The 5,450-nt window shown below is 40.5% G+C and overlaps 1 protein-coding gene and 1 long non-coding RNA gene across 3 annotated transcripts in view; one reads left to right on the top strand and one right to left on the bottom strand.

The window, feature by feature from the left end:
- si:ch73-383l1.1 (receptor tyrosine-protein kinase erbB-4) overlaps positions 1-5,450 on the bottom strand; it is a 439,732-nt gene that overhangs the window by 202,388 nt on the left and 231,894 nt on the right. The gene's annotated exons all lie outside the window — the stretch shown is intronic.
- LOC112156665 overlaps positions 1-5,450 on the top strand; it is a 21,009-nt gene that overhangs the window by 10,588 nt on the left and 4,971 nt on the right. The gene's annotated exons all lie outside the window — the stretch shown is intronic.

The raw sequence follows: 5,450 nt of genomic DNA, 5'->3' as shown, positions 1-5,450 counted from the left end.
TTCTATGCAAATCAGGTGATTCCCTTTGATCGCATAAGGAGCTACGTTACGTCAAAGCTTATAGTGTGTTTTGACAGAGACATATCTGCTCTAACTGTTAATGTTGCCAATTAAATTAATTCATTTTCAACAAAAAGAAGTACATGTTGATCAAAGAAGAGAGGAGGGACGTGAACGTCCGGTTCCAGTCAAGGACTTCATGTTCAGGCTTCAGACGCCTGGGCGCCATCTTGTTGTCTGCAGACAGATACTCTTGAAATATTTTACAAGAAAAGTAAAAAAATAGACCTTTGTAATTTTTTATTCTTAATAGGGTGGGAAATATGGTTAATAATAGGGTAAAATACAAAAAAAAAAAATCAGAAGATGTTGGTACTAGGGGTGTATATTGGCAAGAGTCTGACGATATGATACGTATCATGATATTTCCCAAGACTATACCAGAAAATTTTGTCACTATTCTTCTGAAGCTGAAGCTCCGTACTACAAAGCATCGTAATCCACGTTTTTTGAAAGATATTGGCAGCAACATGGTTCAGAGTTTTGGTTTGGTACCAAAGTACAAATGAAGAAATATTTGTCACATGGCTGACTGAACATTTAAGTTGGTTCTCAAGACATCTTGTTGTTTTGGTCACGGAGTAGAGAGTCTGTGCTGCCACCTAGTGGTTGGAGGTGTTATTTTGTCAATATTATCTGGTCAGCATTTTAAATCAATACAAGTATCGGCAAATAAAATATTGTGATATATCGCCACATCCATTTTTCTCCACACTCCTAGTTGGTACATTTTTATATTTTCCAAAACCCTTGTGCCTCAAAGAATACACTCTGTTCCACATTGCAGCGGTAGTATCTGTGGTGTCTGCTGTATTTTCCTGCAGCTGAAGTTATTAAAAAGCCACAGAGAGAACAAACTCACACACTCATAAATTAATCTGGCTGACGTGGTTTTTAATATTTGCAAAGGGGTGAGAGATCTGTCACAGCCTTTTACCGCAGCCTCCGGTGAAAAGCTGTAATCCGAATACAAAGTCACAACAGAATACTGCCAGGAGAGAGTAAACTGTTACAGTATCTGTAATTGTTGTGTCAAGTGTAGTCACCTATTGTGAGAAAAACTAACAAAAAAATGTCTGCTTTCAACTATGCAAAGAAAGTAGACGCATCAGATTTGTGTGTACTTAAGTCTTGATTTATAACTTGTATTATATATTTTATGTGCTACTCTTGTACTTGCAATCGTGTATTCTAATGTACACTCGAATACAAAATACGACTTGAAATTAACCTGCCTAAAATACTAACTATGAGTTAAAAACGACTTCTACCAATACAAATATTTAAATAGTACACACCAATTGATCAACGTTACATCTCCAGATATGTAGATATTGTGCTTAAATACTGCTTGAATGCTGGATTTTTTATTAAACAATTTGAACTCAGATTGTGAATAATAACTAATAAAATTGACATTTTTCCACATTTTTTAAACAGCGACTGGCGGCGTCTCTAACGCGCAGCTCTTTCCCCAGGTCTATCAAAAAATGAAAAACCCAGGTAATGAAGGGGCGCTCTATCGTGGTTAGGGACCGGCGCTTGTGGAGGAGCTCCTTGCTGGAGGCGGGGTCAGGGTTGGAGCTAATAATTCTGGAAAACTTAAAAATAAAACACAGATGAGTGATTTAAAATATTTAAATGTTTTTTTTCAATCATTATAAGATCATATTTGTTTAAAAAGTTTTTAAAAAGTTAAGTTTCTTCTATTAAATATTAGTTACAATCAAAGTTCAAAGTGGTGACTCAGCATTCTAGTAGCATTTAAAGCATTGACTGTGTATAGAGAACTGGACTGAGTGACCCCCTCCCCCCTCGTGTTCCTAACAGAAAGTACCTGCTGGTCCCAAAAAGCCAAAGACTTCTATTTAGAAATAAAATACTATTGTTTAGTCGTTTTATTTGTCAGAATAACCACATTTGCTCTGGTATATCTTTATAACATGATTCTAAATTTTATTTTCGACATTTTCTTCTGTAGCGCAAATTATTCAAGTAACAAACTGGCCAATCAGATGCCTCAATGAGCTTTTGATTGCCAGATTCTTTTGAGCCTGCTTTCAGTAAAAGGGGTGTGGCCTTATAACGTGCTCACTGTTGATTGGAGAGAGTGGATGCTATAGAAACCTAGACTGAAGCTTCGTCTCCACTGAGTGGTCCGGTACGGTAACGCTTCTGGGGCGCGTTTCCACTCGGTGAAGCTCCCACTATCAGTTTGTGGTGTAGACCGCTAGCGTGTCATTGCGTCATTGTCGTGAGACAACTAGAAAAGCAACAACAATGGAGGTTATCCAGCTGATCATCTTTCTAGTACATTGTGTATAACGGGGATTTAATGTTATTTGAAAGAAGATTGCGAAACCCTAAGACTTACAAACGTAGGAAACGTTAGCTTAAGTGAGTGCTCCATTGACGCTTTCATCGCTTTCTGGCTACAGCGGCTATGTCCCAACCATCCCGTTCTTTTCATTGGGCCCAAAACCGATGGGGCCCCCTACAGGTGTGATTCGGTACTGTTTAATGGTCCATTTTATGATGGAAATGCTCAAAATACTAGACCGGACCGCTCAGTGGAAACAAGGCCTAAGACTCGCATGGACCAATTACGGCTTCTAGTGGGTCCAACATGGTGACAAAAGTATCATGGAGAAAAGGCGACTCAATGTACTCAATTTGGTTGGAGTAAGTAAGATATTTTCTATGGGCAACATCACACCCACTCTGTACGGTTCTATATATTCTTTGGTATGTCTTCGCGAACGAAGATATCATGGTCTCTGTCCACGTCGACTGCAGGCACGCTCGCGGCTGACATGTCCGATGCGGGACAGGCAGGTCCGGCCGCATCGGCTGCAGTCAAATGTCACATCAGGTGTAGGTGCTGAAGCTTCTCGGATCTTCCTTCTGCGGCGTTTCACCCTCAGGTTTTCGTTTCGGGATTCCTCGAAGGAGGAGACAGCCTGGTGGATGGAACTGTGCCAGGCACCGTTGTCAGCAGCAAGGGTGGACCACTGGTGAGGGTCAATGTGACAGACACAGACGGACTTCTTCAGAGAGTCTTTGTAGCGTTTCTTTGGTGCCCCTCTGTCACGGTGGCCAGTGGGGAGCTCGCCATATAGGGTTATCCATTTTGAAGACATGCCCTGCCCAACCTAGCTGCGACCTCAGTAGTATGGCCTCGATGCTCTTGATCTCCGCCTGTGCGAGGACATCGACATTTGTGATGTACTCACTCCAATGAATGTTAAGAATGGTGCGGACAGCGCCGATGGAAGCGCTCAAGGAGCCATAGGTGGTGGCGGTATGTTACCCAGGACTCAGAGCCGTACAGGAGGGTGGTGAGTACGACGGTTCTGTATACACTGATCTCTGTGCCCTTCTTCAGGTGCTTGCTGTTCCAGACCCTATTGTACAATCTGCCGAAGGCACTGTTTGCTTTGGCCAGTCTGTTGTCAATGTCCTAGTCGATCTTGGCATCTGATATTCTTTTGAAGCTGAAGCTCCGTACTACAAAGCACCGAAGAGCCGGAAGTAAGCTATTTTCTATGGGCGAGTCACACTCACTCTGTACGGTTCTATATATACAGTCAATGATTCAAACGCAGCATCTACGCGCAAACCTGAAGATATGAAAGGAGTAGTACAACCCTTTGTGCACTTGTAACTCCGAAATGTGATTATTCTAAGATTTGTATGCATAGGAGCCTATTCAATTTCATAGTTAGTTCCAAGTAATTTCAAATTGTATTTGTAAGTTATTGCTATTCAAGTGTACGTGTGAATTGCAAGTACACACAGTTACAGACAAAATATATTGTACGACTTAAAAATCAAGAATTACGCATACACAAATCCAGTGAGACTATTTTCCCTCCATATAAAACAAGCTAAGATTTTTATATCTGTAGCAATACCGTTTTGTCAAACACAAAATGGGACAAAATGTGTTCCTAATAAAAGGCATTATGCATATGTGATCTGTCCTCCAGCAAAATCTTGAAAAGAATGCCCTCAAAGCGCTTTAAAACACAGCCAGACATAAAGTAGCGGGTTGTTCTGGTAATGTAAGTATTCATGTGCGAGCAGCTGGGATCTGAGGGTTTCACAGCGTTCATGGGAAGTTGTGGGAGACAAGACTGGGACAAAAGTACCTCCATTATTCATCTGTTTTGCACTCGTTTTTGAGGTTACTGTCTGTACTGTGTGCAAGTTGATAAGTGAAAACAAGGGATGCTCGATTGTCCCCAAGTGGGTTATTTTTTTGTGTTCAATTACAAAGAATCCAATTGATTCGAAGTGAATATCTTGTTGTGGTGTACTCCATTATTCAAAATGTTCCGATGACTCTTTCTAGCTTTTAACATTCTATGGACTAACATTTCCTGTCAATCCACACCCTCAAACAACTCTCCGTCCCTTTTCTACCTGAAATAGGATCTCCAACTCTTTTAACTGTTCAGGATGACTCATCTCATGTTCACTCCATAAGCAGCGGTGGAGACTCCGGGGATCCTCAAAGGATTCTTTGGACTTGCTTCATGCTCAGTAGGATTCCTCCTGAGGTTGAAGCACCTCAAAAAAATTGTATTTTACAATTCAAGTACTTTGCATCGTTTCTTCTGCCCGGTTTCTCCCGGATGAAGTGGCTTTGGGATACCAGAGGGCTAACGCTTTTGGAGTTCATTTCCTGCCTGTGACTCTCACTCATACCGCGATTCTTTGAAACGACCATCAGAGATGGTCAAAAGTTGATTTTTTGTAAGTCCTATATCAAGCCATTGGCCACAAGTCCAGATTTAATTCAGTAAATGGAAGATATATTTTCTTATTATGTATCTTAATCATGTGACTAATAGCAATGCTAATTTGTCCTCTATAGAGGACATTTCTAAACCTCCATTACTAGTGAATTAACTCAGTTTGGTATGTGCATAGAACTTTTGAAGCTTTCCAATAGTACCAAATGTAAAGGGGTGGGGTTCTGTGAATAGTAGTATCCAAAGTTGTCAAACTCAATCACACAAGGGACTAAAATCCAAAACAGACCTCAGGTTGCGGGCTAAGGTCTACATTTTTAAAACTTTAAAACCAAAACTTTTTAGCATATTTATGAACTAGATATGTAGCATTACCTGAGATGACGCTGGTGCGAATACTGTACGCTGAATTTAGCCGCTGATAATGTTGAAATGAATAACTGAAAACGCTCAAGCTGATGGCCAGCTAAATAGTAGTTAAATGCCAACTTAGCCTAAAAACAAACAAAAAAAATGTAGGTTAGCCAAAACAGGTAGCGAGTAGCTGATAAAAAAGCTAAACGTCAATATAGCCTAAAAACAGAAAAAGCCTTAATTAGCCAAAACAGTTAGCATGTACCTGAAATATTAGCT

This window comes from Oryzias melastigma, linkage group LG2 (assembly GCF_002922805.2).
Source record: "Oryzias melastigma strain HK-1 linkage group LG2, ASM292280v2, whole genome shotgun sequence".
Lineage (NCBI taxonomy): Eukaryota > Metazoa > Chordata > Actinopteri > Beloniformes > Adrianichthyidae > Oryzias > Oryzias melastigma.
This window is presented reverse-complemented; position numbering and strand designations above follow the sequence as displayed.